We start from the raw sequence: 15,419 nt of genomic DNA on the forward strand, positions 1-15,419 counted from the left end.
GCAGGGGACTGGACTCGATGACCTCTCGAGGTCCCTTCCAGTCCTAGCATCTATGAATCTATGAATCTACTTATCTTTCCTGTGGTGCCCAGTCCTGTAGATGTGTTCAGAGGCTGCTTAAGAGCAGGGCCAGATTAAGTATTCTTGGGGCTCTCTAATACATCCTGCCCCCTAACCTTCTGGTTAAAACAAATATTTTTTCTGGTGTGATTAAAAACATGCCATGTAAAGAATTAACAGAATAAGGGAACATCACACATGCCATAGCGAGTTATTAAGAATTAGGTTTACCTAGCAATTAGTATTTATAGCTAATGGATTTCCACAGAGGGACTGCCTGCTTGATGCTGCATGTCAGTTTAGACACTAAGTACCTTAGCAATGCCATGCAAGCACCAATAGAGAAAAAAAAGACAAGTTCGCTAGAAAGGAGTGGAAACAGAGCAATTCGGTTTTGCATAAAGACTGCTGCTGAAGCCAAGTGTAGTGGAATAGATATAACTGTATTCACTAAAGTGGAATTAATGATCACCTAAAATTACTACCCAACTTTGCTCAGACTTCCTCTTACCAGTTCTTCTCCAAAACAATTGACAGAAAAACAAAAATGGTCATTGGTATCAAAAGAGTTACCTCTGGAAACCTGATATACACTATTCTGTTCTCTGATATTTCATATAAATGTAATGTTTCATACCAACACTCTGTTCTCAAGAGCCCGAGTTATAATTAGGCTTATTCTTAAGATTAATTACTACAATATTAATTTTTGATACACCTAACAGCAAAAAAGTAGTTGTAGAGATAAAGCAATTTATTTTAAACACAGCTACAAAATACAGTAACAAATTTACACTATAGTTAATGTAATGTAACGAATGGTGTGTCTTTTAGGTGAAAAAACCATATCTTTGCTTTGGGCATTTTTCTGAATTTAAAAGCAACACAAAAATGTATACCTATTTTATGCTGCTGTTTTCCCCCTAGCTTTAAGGAAACTAAAATCAGTGATCAGGTCATCAAAGTTCATTTCTTGGACCGACTCTGATTCTACTGCCATGAAGAAAAAAGCATTCAAGGGGCTTTGCTGCACTATGAATCTCAGTTCATTTTTTTATCCTAGTCAGCTTTGAAAATAACAACTCTCCTTCACAGTTAGTCATTGGTGGTGTGAGAAAAATTCATACATCAATATCAACATGAGAAAATGTGGACTAGAGACAACTTTGCCATAGCATCTGAAGCAGGCCATATGGTGACATATTGGTCTCATTTTGTGCAAATAACTGAAACTGGAAGAGTTTGCCAGGAAAGTCTTGAGCGTAAGTTCTGTTGCACATCTGTGAACTTCATTAACATCAGGTGAACCCAGTTTAAACAGGACTCCAGAGTGTTCAAACGGCACATTGTAAGCATCCAGTCCGTGATATAGGCAAGCTGTAAGTTTATCAGTTAATGACAAAAAATGTTTCAATGCAAAATTGATGGCTTCCTACAGAGTGCCTACCTTGTCAGACATCCTCAAACTGTTTTCTTTTATGAGGACGAAAACTCATGTTGATAGCAGTGAGAAGTAGCACTGCACATTTTCTTTCCACTGAATTAAAAATCCTCAAACTGGTCATGCACCATCACAATAAAAATTTCCAGGCCCAGTTAATTAACAACAGTACTTAGCTCTATGTCCATTTTCTGTAGCTGGAGCCTGGTCAATTTGAACTGCTGAAGCACAATGTTCCAAAAATATGCCATCAAAGCTGTTTCTAATTGTTCCATTTTCTTCTGAAGAGAAGCTACATTTAATAGTGTCAGGATCCTGATGTGTATCTGTTGACATACCTTCCCAAGCTTGTCGAATACTGCTATAGTTTTGACACAGTGCCTTGGTAGAATTGGCACAACTACATCATTGCGTATCTGACAGATTTTTGAGGGTCAGTCTCTGGCTATTGTCAGTATTTACTTTGTGGAAAATAGTTTTCCACTGATATGCTGATGCAGAACAGAAAGAATAGAGTGACTGCATAAACCTCCCAAAATTGCACCTGAGCAACTGTCAACATTGCTGACTCCAACTAAATTTAGGGAATGTACATCACAGGGCACATACTATATTAGTGGGAATTTCTGTGACGAGATGGGGCTGCAGACCATTGTAATGACTAGCCATATAACTAATATCACACAATTGTCCCCTGGAGTTAGACATATCCAAACCTAGGTTATTTAACATAGCCAGCACAGCTTTAGCCACTTTTGCACATGTCTGGTTCTCAAGTGTCTGAAACCAAATGAACTTCTCAGGTATTTTCCCCTCTGTCTGAATTGAGAAATCAGAAGATTATAAGCTGGTCTACATGTGCTTGCTGTAAATATTACAGTATTTTAAATTTTTTTCACATCCATTTAATGAATACATCACATATAGGTAAAGACAGGTAGAGGGCTTACCTTCCATTTCTGTCTGAATTTAGCCAGGTGGTCAGCCAGAAATGGATCAAACTGTGATATTAACTCCAAAATCCCCAAATAATTTCCATTGCTTTCAGATGCTAATACTTTATCCTAGCCACGGATGCCAAGGCCAAGAGCACCTAAAGAAACTTTACAACTGTCACCACATGCTGAAGAACTTCTCTCCAGTACTGCCATTCTGAATTAAATGGGTGTGCCAGAGCAGAGTAAGCCCTACCAGATGATATTTTTGTATCCATTTTCTGAACCAGCATGCAATTTCATTATTCTGTACCCTTCTCATGCTCAGTGGGCACTCGGGATGTTTCTAATCACTATGTGCTTCCATAAAAGCATTCAGTCTAGTGGGAAAAAAGCTTACTAGCAAACCAAAATGGAACCACATTGCTGGGAAGTAAAATTAAAAAGGTTGTAGAGGAGTTTTTAAATTAAATGCTGGGGGAAAGCCAATCGGTGTGGAAGAGCACATGGTTCAGACAGAGACAATAAGCTATTAACAGGGGTTTTCTATATCCTAGTATGTTGATAAAGAACAGGTAGGAACTGAAGAGAAACAGTCAAATGAAAGAGTCCCATTCAATGACATCACATAATGTCAGACAGCTGAAAAGTGACAAATTTTATAAGTGCTTGTATATAAATGCTAGAAGTCTAAATACTAAGATGGGTGAACTTGAGTGCCTGGTATTAAATGAGGCTATTCATAGAATCATAGGACTGGAAGGGACCTCAAGAGGTCATCTAGTCCAGTCCCCTGCACTCATGGCAGGACTAAGTATTATCTAGAATCTAGATCATACCTGACAGGTGTTCATCTAACCTGCTCTTAAAAGTCTCCAATGATGGAGATTCCACAACCTCCCTAGGCAATTTATTCCCGTGCTTAACCACCCTGACAGTTAGGAAGTTTCTCCTAATGTCCAACCTAAACTGCCCTTGCTGCAATTTAAACCCATTGCTTCTTGTCCTATCCTCAGAGGTTGCTCTGGGGGGTGCTGGGTCAGGGGCCACACCCGTGAGCCTCTCCCCATGCCCCAACCCCCTGCCCCAGCCCTGATCCCCATCCCACTCTCTAAACCCCTTGATCCCAGCCGGGAGCACCCTCCTGCACCCCAAACCTCTCATCCCCAGCCCCACCCCAGAGCCCGCCCCCCCAGCCAGAACCCAAACCCCTTCCCGCACCCCTGCCCCAGCCCTGATCCCCCTCCTGCCCTCCAAACCCCTCGGTATCATCCCAGAGCACCCTCCTGCACCTCACACCTCTCATCCCCAGCCCCACCCCAGAACCCACACGCACTTCTGCACCCCAACCCCAATTTTGTGAGCATGCATGGCCCTCCATACAATTTCTATTCCCCGATGTGGCCCTCAGGCCAAAAAGTTTGCCCACCTCTGGTCTAGATAATACTTAGTCCTGCCATGAGTGCAGGGGACTGGACTAGAAGACCTTTCGAGGTGCCTTCCAGTCCTACAATTGTATGATTTTATTCTCGGGTTGGTGTCTCTCCTGTTGAAGCTGTTCCATCTGTACTAAACATGTACTTAATCACTGGGACACAAAGAGTGAGAATGACTATGTAGCAAAGTGGTTAGCACACTCATTTGGGAGATGCAGGTTCCCATGCTTGCTCCAGTGACTATTTTATACAAAGTAGAACAGCTTCAACAAAAGAGATGGAGAATAACTTACCCTAGAATATTCCATAGCCCAGTAATTAGGGCACTCAGTTGGGAGATCTGGGTTCAAATCCCTGCTGTAAATTAGACAAAGTAGGGATTTGAACCCAGGTCTTCACATCCTGGGTGAGTGCCCTAACTATTGGGCTAAATGTTATAAGGGGCTGGGGCACTACCACCTCCTCCTAGAGCCATAAGTAGACATTTTAGCACCCAGCATGAGCAAGCATATTTGCTCCCCACTACCAGAGGTAATGCATGGGTGGGGGACACATGCAGGGTCATGTGTCCCCCCCAGACTTTTTGGTTGCACCCTCCCAACCCAGACAGGTTGGGTGGCCCATTGAGGTGAGTCAGGGGCTGGAGGCACTCCCTCCCTGAGCCACACCATGTGGGGCTGGCCCCACTGAGCCCTGCCGCACAGGGCTGGCCCAAGTTGCCAGCCTGCATAGCCCCTATGGCTTTGCACCCTGGGCAGCTGCCCCACTCTCCCTGCCCTGGTTATGGCACTGCCTCTTTCTCAGTCGTTCTTGAGAAAGGGCTGACCTGGCTTAGGTGCCTAAATCCAGGAGAGGGCTCTAGGTTATGAATCCCAAGTGAAGATAGTCACCTTCCTCCAGTCCAGAGTTAGGCACCTAAGCCAGATAGCTTATGTGGCTCCCTGCTCAGCATGCTGGCTTCTGTGGATCCCTTTTTAGGTGCCTAACTCTCCCCACAACTCCAGGTTGTTGTGAATACCACTAGGCATCAGGGCATCTAAAAGTTAAGTGCTGCCATGCTCAACATTGCAATGCCTAAGTCCCCTTTGTGAATCTAGCACCCATTGTAGAGGATAACAGACAGAATCAATGGTTTAAGATTTATCTACAGCACACTCAGCTTTCAGACTCCAGCAGTCAGCACAGCTGCTCTGATTCCCTTGCTTAAGATGAGACAAGGTTATTGGCACCCTACCGAGTCTGTCTGCATTGTAAAGGATAAAATATGTTAGTTGGCTGGAGTAGCTCCTGGCAGCTACAGGTTTTGCAATTGATTAGGGCCATTGCTGCCAAAAAGATTGCTTTCTATATTCTGGTCAATGCCTGGGAGTATATATAGACATTCTTGCCTTTTGTGCTGTATGTAAAAATGGTGACTTTAATAACCTGGAGAATATCACAAACAAGCCTGATTTAGGAGGATCTTGTTTTAAACTAATTACGTTTCAAAATGACTCAAATGGTCTGTTTCCTTTTTACCCCCAGCTGCCCTCCCTTTGATATAGAATTTAAAGGTTCTTAATATCCACTGCTGCTGCTGCTGCTGGCAGGATAAAGCATTCTCCCATATAGCAAAATCCTATAATGAGAATCTAGTGGCTTGCTGGGCTTTCTGCTTAGAGGGATATTTTCCATGTTTCTTCTTCAAAGAATTAAACCCTTCTCCCATTTGAAGTGTTGAGATTGGTATAACTCACTAATCATCACAGCTGTAAATGATTGTGACAAATGTACTCAAGTCACCACAGTCTTAAAAAACATTATGTTCAAGGACTTCAGGTAAGAGGGCTTTGAAAATGTAATTTTACAAAGAGAGATGTTCATATTCAGTTTTGTAGGCCTATCTACTCCTGTGCTTTCAAGAGATTTCAATATGAAAATTCCTTTCAAAAAAGTTAATCCTCCCTACAGAGTAAATGCCCCCCTGGCTCTAATTAAGTGCTTAATTCCTGATCCCACAAGTTACAATGTGTGGGCAGGGTCTGCATGGCACAGATGCCCCCTGTGTTATAACTTACAGGATTGACGCTTTCTTGAGCTTCCTCTTGGGAGAAAGTTCTGCTCACATGCACAGGGTCAAACTGACTGGCAGATTTGGGGTTGGGAAGGAATCTTCCCTTGGGTCAGATTGGAAGGGACTTTGGGTCAGTTTTTTGTTTCTTTGTTTTTGCCTTCCTCTCCAGCAGGGGCATAGATCATCTCCTGGGATCATCTGGGCATGGCTTACCTAATCAATTTCCTGCCATTTCAGGGGCCTCAGACACTGGTGGCATCTTGGCATCTCCTATTCTCTGCGTGTGGCACATTTTTGTCTGGAGAGCTGAAATGCATTAGACTAAAGTCATTGGGCTCAATATAGGGGTATTTAGGTGACATGTAATCACCTGCCCTATGCAGGAGGTCAGAGTAGATGATCCAGTGGTTCCTTCTGGCCTTGAACTCTATGAAATCTATGAAACCCCTTGTACATAACTGTCTGCTCATAACCAGTACATAGCTACCTGCTCAGTTTTGCTGAGTCATTACAGCATTTAGGTGGCAGTTATGGACCAGATTGTGACACCCTTATTCATTCTACCTTATTCTATGAACACTGCCGCAGAAATCAATGGGAGTAACTCTTGGAGTAAGGTACTGCTCAGTGTGAGTAAGGAGTCAGAATCTGGCCATAATTTACTAGCAGTATGGCTACACTGATGACAACAGTTTTATTTATGAAGCATTCTTACCTAAAGATCTCAGAATATCTTAAATGTAATAAAAATGAGCCCAAGACTTAAAAAAAGAAATGTGTCAAAATAACCAGACCAGATCCTAGAGCATTAAAAAAAAATCCTCTCAACCCACCAGCCCTCAAACTCCCTTCATCATACTGCCCTGCATACAAAGCATGGCTTGCCTAGGGAGTTTGCTTGCCACTTTCCTCTCTTTCCCTGCCCCCTTCTCCCAGACCTTCAGATGTATAAGGGATGCAGAGGGGAGGTATCTGGTATTCTCATTCCTGACACATGAAACTCTTAGCTCCTTTACAGAATTAGCTCCTGGGTATGACAAAACTCTCCCATGGTTCACCACAGGGAGAGCTCCTTTGTGATGCACCATAGGCAGCTCATTAGCTCAAAACTTTCACTGTCTGAGCCTTGGGGCGAAGAGGATTTGTATCTGGGTGTGACATCTAATACTCAAAACAAAAACAAAAAAAACCAAACCACATAGGAAATAAATTCACAAAACACTTTGTTGTGATACAATTAAAATTGCTACACATGTAACAAGACTGACACAAGCACAAAAGACAAAGTGTTAAACTACCTATTATTTGATTACCTTGTACTCTTCCATACCACAAGCACACACTTTCCCATGCCCACCCAAACTGTATCCCATGACAACCACCTTAATTCTGGCCCCCTGGGGATGCCAGTCTTCCAACACACCTTTATCAAATTACCTCCTCCCAACACTGCAAACTACTACACCAAACATCTATACCAAACCGTGTTGTGAGGTAGAAGTGTGAGGAAGGAGGTATGAAGACGGGAAGGGGTTGGGAAGGAGAAGGGGTTGTCTACTGTGTTCGGAGGGAGTAGATTGGTAAAGGGATAATGGAAAGCTGACTACAGGGGTAGAGTTAAGAGTGTGGTGTGCAGTCGATGGTGTCTGATAGCTGTGGTAATGGTAACATGAGATTTAGGGGTAGAGGAGTGGAGGTTATGCCCTGTTCAGTGACTTAACTTTTCTTTTCCTCACTTTTGTGGGAGATGTATTGTGTGGAGCAATACTAACTGCTTCATTCAGAAGTTTTTTGTGTATTTTAGTCAACACAGATAGCAACACCTACAGTTAAAGTTGCCGAACACTTCCCACTATAAGACCCTGGTTTCAGTTGCTTATAACTTTGCCAAATGTTGTTAATTTGGGCAGAATATTTTTCATGATGGGTATCAATGTCAGACTGAATTGTCTGGGAAAGTTTCAGCAAAAATGCTGCAGCTTTTTCTGAGATCAAATGCATTGCTTCACCCATATTAATGTATTGGTTGTACAGTTTCTTTTAGCAGCTCGAGCACCCCCATACTTTGGACCAGAAATTTTAAATTTGGCAGGGATCCCTGGTGTCAGGGATGTGCCTGTTTGCTGTTTTGAGGGAAAACTGTCCAAATTTGGCCTAGTTATGAGCCTTTGAAAAATCTCTGTTCACACATGCTTAGGGTGACCAGATGTCCCAATTTTATAGGGACAGTCCCGATTTTTGGGTGTTTTTCTTATATAGGCTCCTATTATCCCCCACCCCCGTCCTGATTTTTCACACTTGCTGTCTGGTCACCCTACACATGCTCAAGCAGAGGCTTGTTAGGGTTTAGCTGCTGAATTCTCCAAAGATTTTGTCTGTCCTGAGCATGTTCCATCCACTCACAGCTCCAATGTGCTTACTGGACTGCACATGCACCATTCCCATTGAGCAAACGAGCATGCACCATGCAGGATTTGAGCCAGATTTCCCTATAATTGCTGCTCAGCCTCTGGCCACTGCGGTTCCAGGTTCCAGAACTGAGAGCAGGCAGACACTCTCCTGTGCTCTCAGTGGTCCCCCTGTTGGCGCTCAGGAGTAAGGAAATTGGAAAAAGTGGAAGCAGAATGACGTAGGCCTCGTCTACACTACGAGTTTAGGTCGACTTTAGCAGCGTTAAATCGAATTAAGCCTGGACACGTCCACACAACGAAGCCCTTTTTTTCGACTTAAAGGGCCCTTTAAACCGTTTTCTTTACTCCACCTCCGATGAGGGGATTAGCGCTAAAATCGACCTTTGCGGGTCGGATTTGGGGTAGTGTGGATGGAATTCGACGTTATTGGCCTCCGGGAGCTATCCCACAGTGCTTCATTGTGACCGCTCTGGACAGCACTCTCAACTCAGATGCACTGACCAGGTAGACAGGAAAAGCCCCACAAACTTTTGAATTTCATTTTCTGTTTGCCCAGCATGGAGAGCACAGGTGACCACGCAGAGCTCATCAGCACAGGTAACCATGATGGAGTCCCAGGATCGCAAAAGTGCTCCCTCATGGACTGAACGGGAGGTACGGGATCTGCTCGCCATATGGGGAGACGAATCAGTGCTAGCTGAACTCCGTAGCAGTAAACGAAATGGCAAAATATTAGAAAAGGTCTCAAAGGCCATGAAGGACAGAGGCCACAACAGGGACGCACAGCAGTGCCGCGTGAAAATTAAGAAGCTAAGGCAAGCCTACCACAAAGCCAGAGAGGCAAACGGAAGGTCCGGGGCAGAGCCGCAAACATGCCGTTTCTATGCGGAGCTGCATGTGATGCTAGGGGGTGCAGCCACCACTACCCCAACCGTGTGCTTTGACTCCGTCAATGGAGAAACACGCAACAGGGAAGCGGGTTCGGGGTACGAGGAAGATGATGATGAAGACAATGAAGATAGCTCACAGCAAGGAAGCGGAGAAACCGGTTTCCCCAACAGCCAGGATATGTTTATCACCCTGGACCTGGAACCAGTAACCCCAGAACTCACCCAAGGCGTGCTCCCAGACCCTGAGGGCACACAAGGGACCTCTGGTGAGTGTACCTTTGTAAATATTACACATGGTTTAAAAGCAAGCATGTTTAATGATTAATGATTAATTTGCCCTGCCAATCGCGGCCAGTACAGCTACTGGAAAAGTCTGTTAACGTGTATGGGAATGGAGCGGAAATCCTCCAGGGACATCTCCAGAAAGCTCTCCTTCATGTACTCCCAAAGCCTTTGCAAAAGGTTTCTGGAGAGGGCTGCCTTATCCCGTCCGCCATGGTAGGACACTTTACCACGCCAGGCCAGTAGCACGTAGTCTGGAATCATTGCATAACATAGCATGGCAGCATATGGTCCCGGTGTTTGCTGGCATGCAGACAACATCCATTCCTTATCTCTCTTTGTTATCCTCAGGAGAGTGATATCATTCACGGTCACCTGGTTGAAATGGGGTGATTTTATTAAGGGGACATTCAGAGGTGCCCGTTCCTGCTCTGCTGAACATAAATGTTCCCCGCTGTTAGCCACGCGGTGGGGGGGAGGGGTGAAGTGATCATCCCAGAGAATTGGGTGTGTGTGTGGGGGGGGGGTAGTTGGGTTTGTGCTGCATGTTAACCCGGAAACCCCAGCCCCTCCTTTTACATTGCAAACCCATTTTAAATGGCCAACCCAACGGGTCCTTGGTATGGGAAATGAGGGCGCTGCTGTTTGAAACCATTCCCACATGTTATGAAGGTTAAAAAAGCCAAAAGACTGTGGCTTACCATGGCTGCCTGCAAGCCGAATTCTGTTGCCTGGCACTGCGTGAGTGATCTCTCACACCAAACTGGCAGGCCCTCAATATAAGAGGAAAAATGCGACCTTGTAACGAAAGCACATGTGCTGTGTAATGTGAACAGCAAAATTTAACGTGAAAGAGTGTACCCATTGTTCTCTAAAATGTGTCTTTTTTAACCACCTCTCCCTTCTCCTCCACCAGCTGCAAATGTTTCTCCTTCACAGAGGCTAGCGAAGATTAGAAGGAGAAAATGGCGGACTCGGGATGATATGTTCTCGGAGCTCCAGATGTCCTCCCACGCTGAAAGAGCACAGCAGAATGCGTGGAGGCAGTCAATGACTGACTACAGAAAAGCACAATATGAACGAGAGGAGAGGTGGCGGGCTGAATCGCGGGCTGAAAATGATAGGTGGCATCAGCTTGTAGACAGAAGGCAAGAGTCGATGCTCCGGCTGCTGGAGCATCAAACTGATATGCTCCAGCATATGGTTGAGCTGCAGGAAAGGCAGCAGAAGCAGAGACCGCCACTACAGCCCCTGTGTAACCAACAGCCCTCCTCCCCAAGTCCCATTGCCTCCTCACCCAGATGCCCAAGAACACGGTGGGGGGGCCTCTGGCCACCCAGTCACTCCACCCCAGATGATTGCCCGAGCATGGGAAGACTGGCCTTCAATAAGTGCTAAAGTTTTAAAGTTTTAAACTGCAGTGTGTCCTTTTCCTTCCCTCCTCTCCCACCCCTCCCGGGCTACCTTGGCAATTATCCCCCTAGTTGTGTGATGAATTAATAAAGATTGCATGAATGAGAAGTAACAATGACTTTATTGCTTCTGCAAGCAGTGCTCGAAGGGGGGAGGGGAGGGTGGGGTGGTTGGTTTACAGGGAAGTTGAGTGAACCGGGTGGGGGGGGGTGGAGGGTTCATCAAGGAGAAACAAACAGAAGTTTCACACCGTAGCCTGGCCAGTCACAAAACTCGTTTTCAAAGCTTCTCTGATGCGCACCGCGCCCTGCTGCACTCTTCTAACCGCCCTGGTGTCTGGCTGCGCGTAATCAGCGGCCAGGCGATTTGCCTCAACCTCCCACCCCGCCATAAATGTCTCCCCCTTACTCTCACAGATATTGTGGAGCGCACAGCAAGCAGCAATAACAATGGGGATATTGGTTTCGCTGAGGTCTATCCGAGTCAGTAAGCTGCACCAGCGCGCTTTTAAACGTCCAAATGCACATTCCACCACCATTCAGCACTTGCTCAGCCTATAGTTGAACAGGTCCTGACTACTGTCCAGGCTGCCTGTGTACGGCTTCATGAGCCATGGCATTAAGGGGTAGGCTGGGTCCCCAAGGATCACGATAGGCATTTCAACATCCCCAACGGTTATTTTCTGGTCCGGGAAGAAAGTCCCTTACTCCAGCTTTCGAAACAGACCAGAGTGCCTGAATACGCGAGCCTCATGTACCTTTCCCGGCCATCCCACGTTGATGTTGGTGAAACATCCCTTGTGATCCACCAGGGCTTGCAGCAGCATTGAAAAGTACCCCTTGCGGTTTATGTACTCGGTGGCTTGGTGCTCCGGTGACAAGATAGGGATATGGGTTCCGTTTATCGCCCCACCACAGTTTGGGAATCCCATTGCAGCAAAGCCATCCACTATGACCTGCACGTTTCCCAGAGTCACTACCCTTGATATCACCAGGTCTTTGATTGCCCTGGCAACTTGGATCACAGCAGCCCCCACAGTAGATTTGCCCACTCCAAATTGATTCCCGACTGACTGGTAGCTGTCTGGCATTGCAAGCTTCCACAGGGCTATCGCCACTCGCTTCTCAACTGTGAGGGCTGCTCTCATCCTGGTATTCTGGTGCTTCAGGGCAGGGGAAAGCAAGTCACAAAGTTCCATGAAAGTGCCCTTACGCATGCGAAAGTTTCGCAGCCACTGGGAATCGTCCCACACCTGCAACACGATGCGGTCCCACCAGTCTGTGCTTGTTTCCCGGGCCCAGAATCGGCATTCCACGCCATGAACCTGCCCAAGTAACACCATGATTTGCACATTGCTGGGGCCTGTACTTTGTGAGAGGTTTATGTCCATGTCAATTTCCTCATCATTCTCGTCGCCGCGCTGCAATCGCCTCCTCGGCTGGTCCTGGTTTTGCTTTGGCATGTCCTGGCTCTGCGTATACTCCAGGACAATGCGTATGGTGTTCATTGTGCTCATAATTGCCGCGGTGATCTGAGCAGGCTCCATGATCCCAGTGCTATGGTGTCTGGTCTGAAAAAAGGCGCGAAACTATTGTCTGATGGAGGGAGGGAGGGGCGACTGACGACATGGCGTACAGGTACAGGGAATTAAAATCAACAAAGGTGGCTGTGCATCAGGGAGAAATACAAACAACTATCACACAGAATGGCCCCCCAAAGATTGAACTCAAAACCCTGGGTTTAGCAGGCCGTTGATTTCACGGAGGGAGGGGGAAGCAAATGAATACAGAACAAATCTGGTCCATCTATTTTTTACATCTTAAGCTGGCAGCAGACGGTGCAGCATAACTGATAGCCATCGGCATCTTCTGGGTGCTTGGCAGAAAATGATGTACTACGACTGATAGCCATCATCATCAAAACGGTTCAATAGGACTGCCGGGTCTCCAGGAGACAAAATGAAGAATCAGATGCCCAGAGTGGAAAGTTTGGTTCAGTATTTCTTAGAGGAATTTGCTGAAGAACTTTCCCGGGTGCCTCTGATTGAACTCACTGAGGAATATGACGACGCATATCAATCGTAATACACCATCCACTGCCAAAAGGCAAGGAGCTGCTGCTGTGTAGCAATGCAGTACCACGTCTGCCGGCACCCAGATGACATATGGTGACGGTGAGCTGAGCTGAGCTGAGCGGGCTCCATGCTTGCCGTGGTATGTTGTCTGCACGGGTAACCCAGGTAAAAAGGCGCAAATCGATTGTCTGCCATTGCTCTGACGGAGGGGGAAGGGCCTGACGACATGTACCCAGAATCCCCCTCGACACTGTTTTTGCATCATCGGGCATTGGGCTCTCAACCCAGAATTCCAATAGGCGGCGGAGACTGCGGGAACTGTGGGATAGCTACCCACAGTGCAACGCTCCGGAAGTCAACGCTAGCCTCGGTACTGTGGACGCGGTCCGCCGACTTAATGCACTTAGAGCATTTTATGTGGGGATACACACAATCGACTGTATAAAACCGATATCTATAAAACCGGCTTCTATAAATTCGACCTAATTTCGTAGTGTAGACATACCCTTAGAATGCAGAGGAGTGAGGCATGTGGGAAGAGTGGGTTGCAGGAGTCAAAGGGGAGAATGAGGACAGTAGCTTCAAGTGAGGGAGGAGGGTGCAGTGGGAGACAGGAACTGGGTGTTAGACAGAGGCAGAGGGAAGGAAAGAGGAGCAGTCTGGAGAGAGGATAGGTGTAGATGGGAGCAAGGAAGGATAGGAGCAGAGTGCAATCTCTTACTGATGAGCAGAGATGTGTCAAGATAAACCCTTTTTATGAACAGAAACTATGTACAGAAATGAGATAATAAACTTCCTACTGCTCTGTGTAGCTTCAGCCTGTGACTACCCTGTCCTAGGCTGCTTTGGTTCTGTCCCTGCAGGAAGTGTGTCCCAGGAACCCAAAGTCTGCATGAAGAGTGAACAGGAAAATTGGCATCTCTACACTTCCTGGAAGGTTTACTCTCTAGGATACAGATGGGGAAGGGGCAGGAGCTGGGCAGTTGGAAAAAAGAGTAGGATGGAGTGAGGCTTGTTGGGCAGGAAAAAACAGGGTCAGAAGGGCCTATAACTGCTTGAGAAAACTCCCCTCCAGAACCTGGAGTTGAACCCAGAGTTGCAAGTCTGTACAATCCTTTACTGCTAGCAGATAGCTGTGGAAGCCACAGGCAACACGGAGGTCTCATGCCCTTCTGTTGCCAGCTTACAGTCAGTTTACTATTGCTACCACATAGTGTGCACAAGTGGTAGAAGTGCTGCTTGGCCCAGGCTGGAATCAGTATAGTTCCATATAATGCAATTTCTATTTTTTCAGTTTTTTTTAAAAATTAGTACTTACATTAAAAATCCTACATTAAGTTTGCAAAGTCAAGTGCACAAAAGTTAGGAAATACCAGAATTAAGGTTTTATGTGCAGCCTTAATTCATTCCCCTTTTGTGTATGCATTATGCTACAATCTTTAATTAATTATATGATTGCACAGGCAACCTTAATTCTGGAATTTCCTAAGTTTGGAATTCTTGATTTTGCAACCATAACATTCTTTTAATGTAGGGTGGTTTGGGGCTTGATCCTGCTCCCATTGGAATTAATAGCACAGCACCACTGACATCAAAGGATCAGGCCCAAAAACCCTGTGTAATGCTATGTAACTGCATGTCTTCCATATCTTACATAAGAATGGCCATACTGGTCAATCTAATGGTCCATCTAGCCCAGTATCCTGTTTTCCGACTGATGCTTCAGAGGCAATAAACAGAAATGGGCAATTAGCGAGCGATCCAACCCCTGTCATCCAGTCCCAGCTTGTGGCAGTCAGAGGTCTAGGGACATCTGGAGCATGAGGTTGCATCCCTGACTATCTTGTCTAATAGCTGTTGATGGACCTATACTCCATGAATTTATCTAATTCTTGGACTTCATGACATCCCTTGGCAACGAGGTTTCACAGGTTGACTGTATTTGTCAGAAGAAGTATTTCCTCTTGTTTGTTTTAAACCTGCTACCTATTTTCCCTTCTCCATTGTTCGTTACTCACTCTTGTAGACTACAGTTGAAGTGTAAGCTGTTTGAGGCAATGACTATCTCTATGTTATTTGCTTGCAGGGTGCCTAGCACATTTCAGGCACTGTCTAAGTGATAAGAAACAAGTCTTCATGCATGAGCACAATGCCTAGCACAATGAGGCCCCACTCTTGAATTGGGGTGTTTGAGTACTACTGTAATATAAATATTAAATAAATAATGATCTTAAAGTTACAAGTGATCTTATGCTTTCATAGAAGTGAAGGTATCAGATATAAATAATTAAGAGACATATGGTAGCCAATGTCCCTTTCGAGCAGGCAATCACATCCTTTGCTACTCACGACTTTTTGGGGAAGAGGAAAAGACTGCAAGTCTCCATCTTGCCTGTATGCTCGGGGTTCTACTGATCGCCATAT

The sequence above is a fragment of the Terrapene carolina genome, unplaced genomic scaffold (genome assembly GCF_002925995.2).
Source record: "Terrapene carolina triunguis isolate 2854851 unplaced genomic scaffold, T_m_triunguis-2.0 Scaffold580, whole genome shotgun sequence".
Lineage (NCBI taxonomy): Eukaryota > Metazoa > Chordata > Testudines > Emydidae > Terrapene > Terrapene triunguis.